Consider the following 19,430-nt stretch of genomic DNA (forward strand, 5'->3'; position numbering starts at 1 on the left):
TTATAAGCAAATTTCATAAGGGGTAGGTACTTATCTCATTGTCTTGCAAAATCATTCACATATACCCTCAACATGTCTTCCAATATTTGCTTGAGCATTTCTGTTTGACCATCTGTTTATGGGTGGAATGTCGTACTATAACTGTGTACCCAATGCCTTTTGTTGAATTTTTCAGAAGCGAGATTTAAATCTGGCATCTCGGTCTAATACTATTGCCTTCTGTTGAATTTCCAGAAGCGTACCGAATACCTTTACTGATGAATATTCATTTTTAATGTTAGCAAGAGTAGCTCAGTTGGGAGATTGTTAGACGGAAGATTTGAAGGTCACACGTGTTTTATCCACGTTCAACGCACCTGATACAAGTTTATTACCTGACCATACAATCTAAAAACATAACTTGCTTATTCAATCTAAAATTATTGATTATTTCTTTTTTAAATATAATGAATTAGTGGAAGTACCTTTACTTATGAATTTTCATTTTTAATATTAGCAGGGATAGCTCTATTGGGAGAACGTCAGATTGAAGATTTGAAGGTCACGTGTTTGATCAACACGTTCACCACACCTGATTCTAGTTGCATAACCCGACTATTCAATCTAAAATTAGTCATTATTCCTTTCTGAAATCTCAATGAATTATCGGAAATACCTAACGTGTTCTAGTTCACCACACCTTATACAAGTTGGATAACTTGAATATCTTATTAAAAATAAGTGATTATTTCTATTTAAAATTAAAATGAATTAGCGAAATTACCTTTAGGATGAATTTTCATTTTTAATGTTAGTGTGGATAGCTCAGTTGAGAGAGCGTTAGATTGAAGATCTAAAGGTCTCATATTCGATCTTGCATAATTTGACTCTTCAATTTAAAATTAGTGATTATTTCTTTCTAAAATTTCAATTAATTAGCAGAAATATCTTTACTTAAAAAACTTTCATTTTTAATGTTAGCGGGATTTGACTCTTCAATTTAAAATTAGTGATTATTTCTTTCTAAAATTTCAATTAATTAGCGGAAATATCTTTACTTAAAAAACTTTCATTTTTAATGTTAGCGGGGATAGCTCAGTTTGTAGAGCGTCAAATTTAAGATTTGAAGGTCACGTGTTCGATCTCCATGTTCACCACACCTGTTTCGCAAAACCTGACTATTCAATAAAAAAATTAGTCATTATTCCTGATCAATTTTCATTTCTAGTGATTGCGGGGATAGCTCAGAGAGAGCGTCAGATTGAATATCTGAAGGTCACGTGTTTGATCCACTTTAACCACACTTGGTTCACGTTGCATAATTTGACTATAAAATTAGTGATTATTTATGTTTCTTTTTAAAAACTTAACTCTAATGATTGCAGGGATAGCTCAATTGGGAGAGCGTTAGACTAAAGATCTGAAAGTCACGTGTTTGATCCACGTTCAAACTAAAATTAGTGGAAACACCTTTGCATTATGAATTTTCAATTTTAATATTAGTGTGGAGAGCGTCATAGTGAAGAGGAAACGTGTTCTCCACGTTCATTTATTTTAATTTTAAGCATAGATAGTATGTCTGTAGATCTAAAGATAGCGTGGTGGATTCCTAATTCTTTATTTGACTATAAATGTTCTGTAAGACATTTAGTAAAATGACTCATTTTATTGTTCTTATTGCATGGAACAATAAAATTGATCTTCCCTTAGAATTGTTAATACATTCTACTTTCAATGTTGCTAAGTTGAGTCCCTTTGAAGGTGATGATTTTTCTGATTCGATGACGAATCCTGAAGAGGGGATGATGATAAGAATCACGGTGTACATTCTACTTTCAATGTTACTGAGTTGAGTTCTTTTGATGTAGGTGATGATTTTTTTGATTCGGGGACGAATCCTTTTGAAGAGGGGGATGATGATAAAAATCACGGTGTTCCAAGTAGACATTTTACACAACCTAGGGCCAAGAAGATTCAACAAGCATTCATGCTTCATCTACAAAATTGGATAGGCTAGGTTCAACCATCATTTCATGTGTTACTAGCTGATTCGTTTGAGTCAATACCATTTGGAGATTCAAAAGTAAATATTTGCATAGTTGAAGTAGCGGATGAAGTTGCAAGCATCATTTCATAGTGGTTAGAAAACTTTATTTATTATTTTAATTTCATAAAGTTTGTAATGCTCAAATTGACTTCGTCTTCTGTGGAGATTTAAAGGGATCGAGATTAAATCACGGGCACTAACTTTTTTTGTGGGGAGACTATAAATACCCACAAATTATTATGTAAAAGCATATTTGTGATCAATGAAATTGATCTCTCAAGTTGAGAGTTCCCTCTTATAGAAATCTGAGCATATCTTTGTCGTTTTTAAGTTTCATGCAATTCCTGTGGTAGATTGCATCTGAGATATTTAATCAAGCCTTGATCAAGTTTGATTATGGAGTGACTCAATTTAGAAAAAGGTTTCAAATCTTGCTTCTCACTCTTCAACTGTAATACAAACAAAGGTACAAAGTAATACAAACAAAGGTACAAAGTAACACTAACAAAGGTACAAAGCTCATAAAAGTTTTTTTAATCTAAAATACCATTGAACGGTCTTTTCAGTCTCATATAGGCTTTGTTCCCAAATTTTATATTATTGTGATAGAAACTATAAATGAAGTGAAGAAGTCCTCCTTATATAAGTATCTTTTCTTTTTCTCTCTTACCCACCTTATACATAACATGTTAAATTAACTCATACTGAAAAAAATCATTTCTTTCTTTTGGAGATGCGGGGTATCGATCCCCATACCTCTCGCATGCTAAGCGAGCGCTCTACCATTTGAGCTACATCCCCACAATTTTTGCATCACAAAACTCTAAATTTTTCATCATCAATAATAGTGAAAATGAAGAAATATTGCTACACAACAGGTCATGAATAAGGAAAAATTTGCAAAGAAACAATATATTTAATAATAGATAATCTTATTTTTGGAGACGCAGGGTATCGATCCCCATACCTCTCACATGCAAAGCGAGCACTCTACCATCTGAGATACATCCCCATGATTCTTACATCATAAAACCCTATTAATGTCCCATCATCAATAATAGTGAAAATAAAAAAATATCAAAATATTAATAACAAATAGTTTAGATATCCCCACAATTCTTACGTCACAAAGTCCTATGCATCTGCTCATTATGTCGTATCCACATTAGAAGTGAGCGCTCTACTATCTGAGCTACATCCCCATACTACAATCTCTTGAAGGGGCATTTTGAGAATCAAACTCGAGACCTCTCACTCCCAGAGCAAGAATCATACCACTAGACCAAATGCCCTTGTTATACCACTTGAAACGTATGTATGAAGCCTTAGGCCTAGGTATTAAGTTTGTATTTTTTCGTATTGCAGGAAACACGTGAAGTCCTCAGAGGTAGAATGTGTCTTGGAGAATAAAGCCTTGGGATGGGATATTGTATTAAGAGCATGATGGTAAGTATAAAATGTTGAATATGAAGTTAGGTTGATGTCGAATATGAAGTCCTTCGATAAAAAAGGAATTAGACATAAGGGCATTTCAAGAATTGAACTCAAATTGCACCACAAGTGAGAATCATACCACTAAACTAAATGTCTTTTCTTGAACACCCAATATTTTTAACTTCTACTTAAATATATTTTTCTCTCATGAAAAGTTGAATTGTTATAATATAAAAGGGTTATCAAACAACCCAACAAAAGAAACAAACTAATCAATTTGGATTGGATTGATTCGGTTTAGTTCATCAGTTTGTTTGATTTAATTTTTCTATTTTGTCTCATATGACAAGAAAATAAAGTTGTATTGAATGCACCTTAGTTTCATTTATGACAAACTCATATGAAACATAATTGCATTAATAGTACTCAGAGTTGGAGTCTATAAGCATTTCATAAACTTTCGTGCAATTCATGCTTTATTAAAGATGAGATAAAATTTGGGGAACTTTAAATTACTTCATGTGGAGCTTCAATTACTATATGCTAGTTACAATCTTTAGGATTAATTAATTGGACACAAATTCATGAATTTAGGGAATTTTTTGTGTAATTATCAACTACAACTTATGTTTTCAAATTTTTAGGACATAATTTAGGTAGTTGTTTTTATGAGTCGTAAACTTGTTTCTTTGCATAATATGGATTTAGTTGAACTATTATTATCGATAAGATGGAGAAAGAAATTGTCTTTGAAATGACTAATAGACTTAGGTTCATCGTTGTTGTTTTTTAACTTGTGATTTTGCAGAAAGTTTAACTAATATGAACTGTCATGTCACAAGAACTTTAAAGTAAATCAAGAATATACCCTAAACATCATTCAAGATGGCAATAAAATGGAGTTAAATTGAACGCACTTTAGTTTCATGTTTGGCGTGTTTAAGATAAAGCATAATTGTCTTAATGATCTTAAGAGAAATTCCTATTTTATTAGAGGAGACCAACTTTATTTAAGGTACTAGGAGTTCAAGAATCTGGATTTGAATCTGGTTAAGAAACCGTAAGATTTGAAAGTTTTGAATTCTAGACCAAATTTGTATCTAATTATTTCTTTTTATGACTAATTATAAATTAAGAGAAAAATATTTTTGTAAAGATAGATTAAACTCTAAAGCTTTGGTGACAAAACCATGTTTAGACTAGCAGTTTAAAGTCAGGAGATGCGGTCACAGGTGTGATTATTTTGGATGGGTTCGTATGAGGGAGCCTTCAAAGATTGTGCACTCACAGATGGGGTTGTTATGCAGCGTTAGTCTGTCTTTGTGTTTGAGTTTTTTTTTTTTTTTTTTTTTTTTTGTAATTCTATCCCAAACACTTTTTTTTTTGTTTGGATAAATTTGAACAACACCGTCTTATAATTTAATTTAATTTTATATTTAATGTGGTGTTGTTTTTTCAATCTTATTTTAATTTTACAGCATTATTTTATATTAATTTACTTTTATTTTTATTTGTTTTAACTTTCAATTTTAGTTTCTATTTGAGTTTTGAACCCTTGAAATTTGGGTTGTGACAGATTGGTATCAGAGCAGCCGGATTTTAAATTATATAGATTTTTTCTTAAGATAAAGAGTCGTATATCTCTATGACTCACCTCGATGACACGTCTCTCCGCGACCAAGTAAGCAGTCTAACCCTATTTTGTAGTATATGATATGTTGTAAAACTTGTATGAATTTATTGTATGTTTTGATTTTCGTGGTAGTTATAAAATGTCCTTGGACATTAAAGAGTGAACGTTAACTATATAAGACCATAATGGATCAACGTTATAGTGTCTAGATATGGTGAGGAGGAAAAGAGTGGTCATGAGATATATGACTAGCCTTAGGAAAACAGAGAGTTTTCGTTGCAGAGTGCGAGACATCTAATCCATGAAATTTTGGTACTAGAAATGAAGAAACTGGAGATGGTCCCCAAACGTCTATATGGACCATTTCCAATCGCACTTTCTTTGGTTCTCTAGCAATTTTTGTGAAGCTAACTCGTTTATATTTTTCCATAACGCAGCTCTCACAAACACCCATATCAATAGATTTTAGGCCTTCTAAAACTCCATTTGCACCCATCATCTTCATTTCTTTGATGCTCGTATGTTCAAGTCTATTGACACTACTGTAGGGTGCATAAACATGGTTGTTGTTGCTGTTACTTGAATTGGAAGCACTCTTAGCAACAGCAACCATGTTTATACACTCTACATTAGTGTATAGGGTTCCCGATTTTAGGTCATGCTACCACCATGACACCCTTCACAATATTCCCAAAACTCTTTCCAAACTCGGCTGCATAACCTGTGCTATCCAACTGACAGATAGAGATTAGATTCTTCTTGAGATCAAGAATATATCTGACATCCTATAATATCCACACACTCATTTCCTGTTAGAGTTTATATGTAGACATCTTTATTCCCTTCAATCTCCAACGTTTTGTTGTCGGCAATATACACCTTCCTAACATTTCCTTATTGAAAATTTTGAAACAATTCCTTACTTGGATTCGAATGAAACGATGCAACTAAATCTAAAATCCAAAATTCAATTGGGCTGTTCATGCTAAGGATTTAAGCATTCTCAGTATCTTCTGCTGAATATATGGAATTATCGTTATCTTCAAATTTGTGATTTTTCTTCTCATCAATTTTGTACGATCTGTTCGAAAGTGTTATTTTTCTTCACAATTTCAACAATTTACATTTTGTTTGTTTGGAGATTTTTCTCAGTTTCTTAATTTTGATCTCCCATGTTTGTTTGGACTCTTTGATTTACTTCTTCCCCTTTGATCAACAATGAGAGCATTGCCTGATGAATCTTCAATTTCCCGTTTGGGCTTTCGCTGACATCTCAAATTTCACTAAACTTCAGTTTAATAGATCCTCGTGAACTGTTGATTGCAGCAACAACAGTATACCACGACTCGAGTAAAGATGACATCAAAATCAATGCTTTAATCTTATTTTTGAACATAATTTCCACCCAACTCAATTGACTTACAATCATGTTGAACTAATTTAAATTGATCTGCAACAAATCAACATTTGTTGATTGAACAACCTCTGCATCAAATACACCTTGTTCATAGCCGACATATTTTCGTACATATTTAACAACACCTTCAATAGGCCCGATGTCGTCTTCTCTTTGATGTTGAACGTCATGTTTCTGGACAGCGTCAACCACATTAACCCTATAGCATGACAATTCTTGAGCTTCCACTCCTCCGTGGTCATGGTATCCGGCTTCACTCTCAAAAGGGGTTTCTGAATATTTTTCTTGTACAGATAATCTTCAATCTGCATCTTCTAGAAATTGATATCAAATCCATCAAACTTTTCAATTCTTGAACTTTCCATCTTCACAGATCGTGGTGAATCTTTCCTCGCTCTAATACTAGTTATTAGGATCACACAACATCGCACACAGTTGATCTAAATGAACACAAAAAACATGATAGAGAAAATGTAAGAAGAAATATTCTAATGGTTTTGTATTAATGACTTCAGGGTTGCAAATAGAGGATATGGAGAATGAGAAATGTACATTTAGGAAGCACCGAAAAATTGACTAATGGGTATATATATGATTTCAGTTTATTATATATAGCTTCACTATATGTAAACGCCTACTATATAGTTAGCCTTCATATCCAACATTCTAGAGCCCAAATAGTCAGGGATTGACATTCTGCTAGAACACAAAGTCATTTACATGCCCCTAGAAAATGCCTAGTAGTAATGGAGTCTAACCCAATGATCATTCAGACAAACATCCATCAACCAAGAGGGGTGAAAATGATGATGATAGTACAGTTGAGAAAGAATCTTAGCCATGATGAATCTACACTTGTTGCCATTGTTGTATTTGAAAAGGGGAAGTGCAAGTGTGCGAACCTCAACAAAAACTTTATTTCCACTACATGAATACCACGACCCAAAACAAGAAGGTCAAATATTGGGTTTAACTCCACCAAGAGAGATAAATCACAAGACTAGTTTTATGTCGCCTGCCACAAACAGATGTCATGCGGCTCAGCCTGAGCTAGTTTAATTCTACAAATAGCAAAATGGCATGTTCACAGTCGGGTTTATTTGACCTCTAAAAGCTCTTGTCAGTGATCACTCAAATGCTTGGCAAAGACACCAAGCCAACACCTCTACTAAAGAAGGGAGACAAAAACAAACCACTAAAGCAACACATGTTCACGCAAAAATACCAACCATACGAATGAAGAGAAGGGTCGACCACAATAATTTCAAAGCAAATAGAGAATTATAATAAGTTAAGGTCAGATAAACATTAAGTTCAAAGCAACAAGAACCAAAGACTGGTGCGAAAATTCTATGGACTAGTCGAAGTTATACACAAGATTAGAAAGACATCATATAAAATCCAATTGCTCCTATGGATACATACTAACCCTGTTGTCCACGTCAGTAACTTGAAACGTTATTATTCCGACCAAGAAAACATCAAGTAGAAGCAAGTGGTATCACGTCATGCAAAGAAGAAAATGTTTCAAGCAAAGAAAGTAGGAAAGACACCAATAGAGAAGAGTTGAAGAGTTAACAAACCGAGAAGTGATTTTCAACAGCTTCTAGTAGGTTGGAAAAGATTTCTCAATAATGAGATCAGCTAGAAGCGCATCGCGAGACCTAGAGTCAGCCTCATCCTACAACGTTGAGTTTATGAAGAGCCGGTTGATAGAGATATTGACAAATTGTGTAAGGGCAGATGTCGCGGTCATGATTGGCCAAGGCATGTTGCCTGTGGCTGCATGTTAGACGACTCAGCTATTCTTGTAAACGATTTGTGGTTCATGGTGGCATGCTCATTCCAAACCCCTTTTACTTGCATTCATCTTAGATAGGCTTTTACTATTATTGTTGTGCCAATACGGGGTGTATGATTAGTCATCAAAATCATATCTACACCCATCATTACTAAAATGTCCCAAAATGTACTATGGGAGAACGTGACCAGTTGTTGTTTGTTCACTTTTAGCTTATAACATTACTCTATTTGAAATTGTTTTTAACGTATTTCCTCGCTCACGTTTTCTAAAATATTTCTTCTAAACGTGATTCGAGCATACACCGTTATTGTTCCTTCAGTCTAAATTTTGCATGGTTGACTTGTTCATTGGATTAGAACAAATGTCACATAATAAGTGTCTCACTACTGCAAGAGTGCGATTGTGACACTTGTCTTCCGTTCAGTTGTGGGCTGCATCTTCTGACTAGTTACGTGCTTCTGACTAGTTACGTGAGTTTGGCTTGGAGCATACATGTAGATTGAAAAAGAAATGGTTGGATGCGGACTGCGAATAAGGGTTGGGCCACGGAAGGATTGTGACCACAGATGACCTATGTAGAAAATTTGTACTCCTTTCCTAAAACCTTTAGCAAACAACATACCCAAAACAGATGCGCTACACCTCGTCTCACCCCCCTGGAGCATATGGATCCACCCAATGGATGAACACTCAAACCAAACTCGCCCATACTTTTTGGCATAGGGACGTGAGAACCAATCCGAGTAATCTATAGTGGGGAGACCCCTTAAAGCAACAAACGAGAATGACTAGGTTCATAGCAAGGTTAAAGAAAATGTGAGTATAAAAAGACGTATCGCATAACCGTCCCTGTAAGCAGCTTCATTCTTTCTTGATCTATGCACCGACTTTATGAAAAAAATCAGTCTTTCTGCTAAAAGTGTGACTGTTGAGTATGGATAAGTGAACCTCTTGGTTCGGGGGAAACCGGAGATGTTGGCTAAGAAAACTAAGCAGGCAAGTACAGGACGGACAAAATGCACATACAAATTGATTGACATGATCCCCCTCGCTCTCTCTTTGACTAGTTTGCTAGCTACGCGATAAGCGGGAAAGCATACCAGGCAAGGAAAGAAAGGCTGCTCGATCTCTTGTAAGGCCAACCCTCAACGACGAGCTCAACAGGCAATACTATAAGTTCAATAGAAGTCCAAGGTTTCGTCTACTACGGACCTGGAAGCTCTTGGAGGAGCAAACATGAAATGAGAAATACATTCGATTACTACAACTAATAGATAGCGAACTTTTTGGTAGAAACTGATTGATCCCTTGGCTCCGGCAAGAAAAGGAAAAGGTAGTCGTAATCCAACCTTTTCCGTCGGACGAGAGGAAAGTTTGAGCTGAATGATTGAATCACACTTGGTAAGAAAGGCGGGCTTAGCAGGTTTCTCCAAACGTATAAACAAAAAGAGGATATCGATACGCATACATTCTCGCATGGAAAACCTAGTTGAACCGGATCAAGGGTTCTAACCTAGTTCGACTGACCTTCTTTGGCTAGCCCCCGCACCTTGTAAAGAGGTCAACCCGTATGTGTTTTTTCTTTTCGTTTAGCGAGATAACTTACCAGCTCTTTCAGCTCGTAGCAGGAGTATGAAAAGTGGAATTCTCATCTTGAGTCGAGTCCGCATTGCCATACGAATCGACATCAGCCAAACCACGGGCTCCTATTTTTTCTTTAACGAAAGCGGATTTAACAGTTTCAATAAAACCAACCTCTTTTAAAGAAGGAGTCGCTCTACCTTGATCATTGTGGACATACGCAGCTCCCACTTTACCTTTCCCTACCGTGAAAAGGAAAGTTCCCTCACGATAGGCCCTCCCAGCTCCCGAACGTCTTTCAATCAATCAAGAGAGGTATAGAATAGTACAACAAACCAACAAGACAAGAATGGACTCATAAGATGGGCAGTCAGGGAATCGATTTCATTTGTTTTATCCGCCAAGGAAATGATCAAGGAATTCTCTATACACGGCTGAGAGATGACCATATTGTTGCACATCCTTAATAAAGTACCGTAGGCAAGCAGAGCTTTTGAAAATGAAAGCGTGTAAAACTCAGATCCACTTTCTCTTCGATTCGTGAACTTCAGATCTGATCTTCCTTTCATCTCTGGGTAACTGAGAGAGAATTTAGGCCTGGCGTGCATTCGATTCAGTCAACAATAAGGTACAAAGAGGATTGATTAAATGGGCTTGAAGTACCATTATCGTTAGGTCGAAGATCTCTACTAGGTTTAGTGCACTTTGGTAGTTGCGAATGTTGCCGTAATCGAATGTCTTTCTCATTCGACATTCTCTCTTACCAAGCACTCATATTCGCCAGGGTTGAGGAGACAGTCTGTCAGCTAATTGGGCTTCGAGATTGCGTATACGCGAAAAGAGCTCGCTTTCGACTTTCTACCTCAACGTTTTGTGCTCGGTTCTGGTTCAGGAAAGGGTATGATCTCTTTCATTGGAGCACATTGATGTCGAACGAGTCTTCGGAACCGGTGGAGAGGCTATTATGACTTCAGGCTATTCAAATAGCATGACTGATACCACAAAGAAAGGATATTTAAGTCACACTCATGGAATTTCTTTTTCATAATAATTATCTAAATATATGATACAAAAAACTGATGACTGATAAGGTAAGAGGTTTTAAAAGACAAAAGAATGACAATTCTAGGTGTGATAGAAAAAGAGAAAAAGAGAACTTTTTTTTTTCAGTGTGCGCGGTTCGGTTCGAACCTATGAAAACTTTTTCATCGGTTATTTGGGCGCATCTTGTGGGATTGTGATAATAGATAACCTATGTGGCCACATTTAAAACCATATTATCTTGCATAATTCATTTTGATATAATATTGTTGGGGGCATTTTGAGAATCGAACTTGAGACCTTTCACACTCAAAACAATAATCATACCACTAGACCAAATGCCTTTTGTAGCAAATCTATAATTCTTAGTTGCTAGTCTATGTGCCTCAATAGATGAAATTTATATAAGTAGTGCATTGCCACGAATTCTTTTGGGTTAGGCCTCATTGAAAAAATTATTTTAGTGCTTTTTTTCTTTGGAGTGGCATTTCGAGAATCGAACTCAAGACCTCTTGCACCCAAAACAAGAATCATACAACTAGACCAAATGCCCTTATTATGGGCTATATATTAAGTTTTTTTTTTATGGAATGTACCATCATTATTTCATTTATTTAGAACTTTTTTTTATGAAATCCATGAGCAATAATCATTATTATATCTTTTAGATCTAGACTGGTGTTAAATTATTTACATAGGATTTGCGACAATTACCGTAGAAAGAAGAAAATAGTGTAAGTTTTAGTTTGATAGTTCCATTTGAGACACATATCGTGGAGTACACCAGTAAAGCAAATATCGAAACTCAGAACCTCTCCCACCTTAAGCGAGAATCATACCACTAGACCAAATGCCCTTTCTAAAAAATTGCAACATTTTTAACTCATTATATTTTTTTCTCTCAAGTTTGAAATCTATTTTCTTGAGCAGTTGTTGGACTATAAAATAAAAAGTTGATGGTCTAGTATTTTACTTGTAAGTAAGGCATGTAATATTGAATTGTTCTAATATGCAAGTGTTCAAATAAACTACAACCCAACAAATGAATCAAACTAATCAGTTTGGGTTGGGTTGGATTTATTCGGCTCAGTTCATCAGTTTGTTTGATTTAATTCTTCTATTTTGCTTCCTATGACAACAAATGTACCATAGTTTGATTTATGGCAAACTCATATGAAATATAATTGCATTAATAGTACTCAGAGTTGGAGTCTGTAAATATTTCATGAACTTAAGTGCAACTCATGTTTCATTAAAGACGAGATAAACTTTAGTTAAGTAACTGGAGCTTTAAATTACTTCATGTGGAGCTTCAATTACTCTATGTTAGTTACTATCTTTAGGATTGACTAATTGGACATAGAGATCTTGGATTTAGGGGATTGTTTTATGTAATTTTCAACTACAACTTATGTTTTCAAGTTTATAGGTCATAATTTAGGTAGTGATTGTATATTATGGATGAACACTAGAGTTTCTATCCTGTTCACCACAACTACTCTAGTTTTTGTTTGAAGGCTATAATTGTCATCTATGTTGTATGACAATAAAATTTGTTTCGATGAAATTTTAGTTAAAGTTGCATATTTTACTTCTTGGAGTAAAAAATTTGTTTCTTAGCATAATATGAATTTAGTTGAAGAGTTATTAGGAATAAGATGGACAAAGAAATTTTCTTTAAAATAATAAACCGACCAAATTCATCTTTGTTGTTGTCTAATTGTGATTTTGTAAAAACACTTAACTAATATGAAATATCAAGTTAAATCAAGAATATATCCTACACGTCATTCAAGATGACAATAAAATAGAGTTAAATTGAACGCAGTTTTAATTTCATGTTTGGTAGGTTCAGTATGAAGCATAATTGTATTAATGATATTAAAGAGAAATTCGTGTTTTATTAGAAGAGACCAACTTCATTTAATGTACTAGGAGTTTAAGCTACTTCCATTTTAATTTCAATCACTCCACAATGATTACAAATTTAAGGTTGGCTAATTGAACATCAATTATCAACTTTAGATTATAATTTAGGTAGTAGCCATTATAATATTAATGAGTATTAGAGTTACAATTCTTCCATGGACCATATGTCTTATAGTTAAATGAATATATATATATTATGTATGTCGAGGTCTGGATAAAGCACAAAGTAGTAAGAAACACCATTGTCAACTCTAGAGCAACCCACAACTCATGATGGAGACCGATGCAAAATATTTTAACATCCTTTGGCATCAAGATACAGGAAAGATGAACGCCGTCAAATTGGAAGCTTTGCCTGTCTTAAGAGTCACAATGAGAACTCTAATCAAGCTGGAGCCTTGGACTTGGCAAATTGTTTAGTGATAGTTGAAATGGATGACTTCGACGTCGTGTCAGGAATGAACGTCCTGCTGAAACACAAAGTAATTTACATGTCCCTAGCAAAATGCCTAGTAGTAACGGAGTCTAACCCAACGATCATTCAGAAAAACATCCATCAATCAAAAGGGTTGAAAATGATGTCGATACTATACGATATATACGATATATTTAACCGCATTTTTGTTTTATTTACGAATTAAACAAAAAGAGAGAATCTGAGATATTTAAATAAGATTTAGTATCTTAATCAAATATGAGATTGGGATTGTCATTTGAATTAATATTAAATATTAATTAAATAATTTAATTAATCATTTTATATTAATTTATTTGAAATTAATAATTCAAATTGATTATTAAATCAATATGAAAAAAGTCAACATGTTGACTTCATTTAATGGAAAAATTCATGTTAGTGGAATTTTGAGGTGTCAAAATTTTGTTTAACCAAACTTGCATGCTTGCCTGAAATTTTGAGTGTCAAACTTTGGTTAACTCAAGCATGCATGCTTGTCACATAATCCCAAACATTTGAGTGAAATTTTGAGTGTCAAAATTTTGTGATCTCAAATTTGCATGAACATGCAAACATGACTCTATAAATAGATGGATCATAATACATGAAAGGTCTTCTTATTGGAGAAAAACCTTGAGAAAAACCTCTCACAAACACTCTCTTCATATATACAAAATCTCTCCCAAGTTTAGTCATTCACCGGATTCCACAATCCCGTTCTAAGGCCGGAAGATAGTGGAGAAGACATTAGTGGTGGTTCGAAACCGGTTCGTGAGGAAAAAGGAATTTGAACTACAAAAGGTTAGTATTCAAACTCATTAAGTTTTAATACTTATGAACATGCTAGTTATTTACTATAATTGACGTTCTAAAAGTTCCTAAGATTCAAATTGCTTCCTCATGTGTTATATTAACACATTCATACTCAACTTCTTCCTCTGAAGCTACAGGAATCCTTAATTTGAAGGAAAAGAGATCGTAGATAGGAATTCGACTCTTATCTCTAATTTAATTTCGAAACTTATTTTCTTTAATTCAACACGCTCTCGAGGTTATTTTTCTTCGTGGTCTTCTATGGAAGCATTCCTTGGAGGTGCAGAAACTTATTGGAACCATTTTTGCTCGACGAGTCATCATGTATCCTCATATTGGATTTTCAAGTTTTTCTTCAAGTTCTTCAATGGCGGATTGAATTGGGGGAATGGTTTCTGGGCACTTTCAACACTCTATTACTCCATAGAACTTGTGGGTAATCTTGTGATGATCCGTGCATGTTCGTTCTAGATCATATCAAATTTTGGAGGAGATCTAATGGTTGAGATCTAATGTTCTAGATCATAATCATGTAATCCTAGTGGTAAATCGTGGTGTAGGAAATCTCATTTAGCTGATGGGAAAGGTAGGCCTATCATAACATCCAGCTCCTGATACATATTGCAGGACATCCTACCTAAAGAGGAGGTCTTTTATTACACATTGTAATAGCAGATAATGGTTACTTATGGGTATGGATCCTAGAAACTTATTTAGCATGTTATTCACATAGTTCTAGGTACTTGGTACATGGATTATTGATGAACCTAGGTTTATACATAATGTCTTGGGTTAGGCTTTAGGAGTTGAGGTTTTAGCTTAGGAAAACATTAGAGGGTAACCTAACATGGACTGATTCGTGTGTAAACCTACTAGCACTATGAGGACCTCTTTCCTTCACCAAACTTATGGGTAAACTTATTTAGAAGGTCCACGAACACGCTTGCTTCTTGCCCCTAATTGTCTACCCTAATTCATAATTTAGTTACGAATTTTCCACTACCATTGAAACATCTAGAATTTTTATAATTTCATTCTTTATTTTTTTGAATCTTCTGCCAGAAAAGTCTTCTCCGATCATATCCTTCCTTTTTTAAGCACCTTGTAACTATTATACTATAAAAAATTTAATGATTCACGAAGTTTATAAAAATTAGAAAAAGTACCATTTTCTCAATGTTTTTTTTAATTCTACGTGTTCTTTGCTTCTAGATAAAATCTAGTAGGGATTATACACTGTCTCTTATTGGAGACCTTGAGTGTTTCAAATTCTCCTCTCCTTTGAAAACTTTCGGTCATCGAAAGTGCTTATTCTAAAATAGGTCAGGGTACAAGGTTCTTATTTGCCTTCTGTTTCCCAAGTGGCTTCTTCTACTCTATGATTCTTCCATAGGACCTTAACAAGAGCGATTTTCTTGTTTCTCAAACTTTTAACTTTCTTGTCTATTATTTGAATCGGGTCTTCTTTATAGGTTAGGTCATCTCTCAAGAAGAGAGTTTCATGAGCCAGTACGTGCGAAGGATCTAGGGTATACTTCCGTAGTATGGATACATGAAAAATATTATGTACTGTAGACAAATTTGGGCATTGTCCGATTCTATAGGCCACAGATCCAATCCTTTCTAATATCTCAAAGGAACGGATAAGCCTAAGGCTTAGCCTCCCCTTTTTACCACACCTGAGCACCTCTCTCATGGGGTGCTACCTTTAGGAATATATGATCCCCTACCTACAATTCCATGTCCTTGCGCCTTAGGTCTACATAGCTTTTCTCTCGGCTTTGTGCGGNGTACTGTTGCTCCTACTTCAGACTTTATAGGAGATGCTTAAACCGACATTGAGAGCTCCAGAATCTTCGTTATTTAGAAGTTCGAAGAGAAATGGTGGAGGATTGCTCTCGATTTTGGAAGAAATCTCAGAGTAGGAGGCCCATAATCTAAACGCTTATTGTCTTTGATTAAGGGATCAAACTTTCTCAATTGTTATTCCGTATTGTTGCTCCTACTTCAGACTTTATAGGAGGAGCTTAAACCGGCATTGAGAGCTCTAGAATCTTCGTTATTTAGAGATCGAACTTTCTGAATAATTTTTCAGAGATATCAACTCCGATCATAGCCTTACCGACCTTGGCTTTGAATACTAATCGTTGGATGTGATGATCCGTGCATGTTCGTTCTAGATCATATCAAATTTTGGAGGAGATCTAATGGTTGAGATCTAATGGTCTAGATCATAATCATGTAATCCTACTGGTAAATCATGGTGCAGGACATCACATTTAGCTGATGGGAAAGGTAGGCCTATCATAACATCCAGCTCATGATACATATTGCAGGACATCTTACCTAAAGAGGAGGTCTTTTAATACACATCGTAATAGCAGATAATAGTTACTTATGGGTATGGATCCTAGAAACTTATTTAGCATGTTATTCACATAGTTCTAGGTACTTGGTACATGGATTATTGATGAACCTAGGTTTATACATAATGTCTTGGGTTAGGCTTTAGGAGTTGAGGTTTTAGCTTAGGAAAACATTAGAGGGTAACCTAACATAGACTGATTCGTGTGTAAACCTACTAGCACTATGAGGACCTCTTTCCTTCACCAAACTTATGGGTAAACTTATTTAGAAGGTCCAGGAACAAGCTTGCTTCTTGCCCCTAATAGTCTACCCTAATTCATAATTTAGAGACGAATTTTCCACTACCATTGAAACATCTAGAATTTCTATAATTTCATTCTTTATTTTTCTGAATCTTCTGCCAGAAAAGTCTTCTCCGATCATATCCTTCCTTTTTTAAGCACCTTGTAATTATTATTCTATAAAAAATTTAATGATTCAGGAAGTTTATAAAAATTAGAAAAAGTACCATTTTCTCAATGTTTTTTTAATTCTACGTGTTCTTTGCTTCTAGATAAAACCTAGTAGGGATTATACACTGTCTTATTGGAGACCTTGAGTGTTGCAAATTCTCCTCTCCTTTGAAAACTTTCGGTCATCGAAAGTGCTTATTCTAAAATAGGTCAGGGTACAAGGTTCTTATTTGCCTTCTGTTTCCCAAGTGGCTTCTTCTACTCTATGATTCTTCCATAGGACCTTAACAAGAGCGATTTTCTTGTTTCTCAATCTTTTGACTTTCTTGTCTATTATTTGAATCGGGTCTTCTTTATAGGTTAGGTCATCTCTCAAGAAGAGAGTTTCATGAGCCAGTACGTGCGTAGGATCTAGGGTATACTTCCGTAGTATGGATACATGAAAGATATTATGTACTGTAGACAAATTTGGGCATTGTTCGATTCTATAGGCCACAAATCCAATCCTTTCTAATATCTCAAAGGGACGGATAAGCCTAAGGCTTAGCTTCCCCTTTTTACCCCACCTGAGCACCTCTCTCATGGGGTGCTACCTTTAGGAATATATGATCCCCTACCTACAATTCCATGTCCTTGCGCCTTAGGTCTACATAGCTTTTCTCTCGACTTTGTGCGGTTTGTATCCTAACTTTAATCTTCTGGACTGCGGTGTTGGTAATTTGCACCAGCTCTGGCCCAATAGTTATCGTTTGCCCCCCTTCTTCCCAAAAGATAGGGGATCAAAATCTTCGTCCATAGAGAACCTCGTATGTGGCCATTTGTATGGCGGCTTGGCAACTATTATTATAAGCGAATTTCATAACGGGTAGGTACTTATCTCAGCTTTCTGCAAAATCCATCACATATACCCTCAACATGTCTTCCAATATTTGCTTGAGCATTTCTGTTTGACTATCTGTTTATGGGTGGAATGTAGTACTATAACTGCGTACCCAATGCCTTTTGTTGAATTTTTTAGAAGCGAGATTTAAATCTGGCATCTCGGTCTAATACTATTGCCTTTTGTTGAATTTTCAGAAGCGTACCCAATACCTTTACTGATGAATATTCATTTTTAATGTTAGCAACAGTAGCTTAGTTGGGAGATTATTAAACTGAAGATTTGAAGGTCACACGTGTTTTATCACGTTCAACGCACATAATACAAGTTTATTACCTGACTATACAATCTAAAAACATAACTTCCTTATTCAATCTAAAATTAGTGATTATTTCTTTTTTAAATATAATGAATTAGCGGAAGTACCTTTACTTATGAATTTTCATTTTTAATATTAGTGGTGGGGATAGCTCTGTTGGGAGAGTGTCAGACTGAAGATTTGAAGGTCACGTGTTTGATCTCCACGTTCACTGCACCTTATTCTAGTTGCATAACTCGACTATTCAATCTAAAATTAGTCATTATTCCTTTCTGAAATCTCAATGAATTATCGGAAATACCTAACGTGTTCTAGTTCACCTCACCTTATACAAGTTGGATAACTTGAATATCTTATTAAAAATTAGTGATTATTTCTATTTAATGTTAAAATGAATTAGCGAAAATACCTTTACGGATGAATTTTCATTTTTAATGTTAGTGTGGATAACTCAATGAGAGAGCGTTAGATTGAAGATCTAAAGGTCTCATGTTCGATCTTGCATAATTTGACTCTTCAATTTAAAATAGTGATTATTTCTTTCTAAAATTTCAATTAATTAGCAAAAATTCCTTTACTTAAAAACTTTCAATTTTATTGTTAGCGGGGATATCTCAGTTTCTAGAGCGTCAAATTTAAGATTTGAAGGTCACGTGTTCGATCTCCATGTTCACCACACCTGTTTCGCACAACCTGGCTATTCAATAAAAAATTAGCTAAAATACCTTTACTGATGAATTTTCATTTCTAGTAATTGCGGGGAGAGCGTCATACTGAAGATTTGAAGGTCAGCACTTGGTTCACGTTGCATAATTTGACTATGAAATTAGTGATTATTTATGTTTTTGATCCATGTTCACTACATTAGTGATTATTTCTTTTTAAAATCACAACTCAAATGATTGCAAGGATAGCTCCGTTAGATTGAAGATCTGAAGGTCACGTGTTTGATCCACGTTCATACTAAAATTAGTGAAATTAGTGATTATTTATGTTTAAAATATAATGAATCGTGTTCAATCCACGTGTCTGTAGATTTAAAGATAGCATGGATTCCTAATTCTTTATTTGACTATAAATGCTATGTAAGACATTTAGTAAAATGAGATGACTCATTTTATTGCATGGATCAATAAAATTGATCTTCCCATAGAATTGTCAATACATTCTACTTTCAATGTTGCTAAGTTGAGTCCCTTTGATAAAGGTGATGATTTTTCTGATTCGAGGACGAATCCTGAAGAGAGGGATAGATGATAAGAATCACGGTGTACATT

General features: G+C 34.9%; 1 long non-coding RNA gene and 1 other non-coding gene across 2 annotated transcripts; both read right to left on the minus strand.

Moving 5' to 3' along the window:
- Positions 1-1,363: 1,363 nt before the first annotated feature.
- On the minus strand, positions 1,364-5,723 carry LOC111473450. Its single transcript, XR_002715703.1, has 3 exons — positions 5,704-5,723; positions 4,374-4,376; positions 1,364-1,430 (listed from the first exon to the last, which is right to left on the minus strand). It is a non-coding gene; the product is annotated as an uncharacterized LOC111473450 (long non-coding RNA).
- Positions 2,755-2,827, minus strand: TRNAA-AGC. Its single transcript has one exon. It is a non-coding gene; the product is annotated as a tRNA-Ala (tRNA).
- Positions 5,724-19,430: the final 13,707 nt, after the last annotated feature.

Source organism: Cucurbita maxima, unplaced genomic scaffold (genome assembly GCF_002738345.1).
Source record: "Cucurbita maxima cultivar Rimu unplaced genomic scaffold, Cmax_1.0 Cma_Scf00121, whole genome shotgun sequence".
Classification (NCBI taxonomy): domain Eukaryota; kingdom Viridiplantae; phylum Streptophyta; class Magnoliopsida; order Cucurbitales; family Cucurbitaceae; genus Cucurbita; species Cucurbita maxima.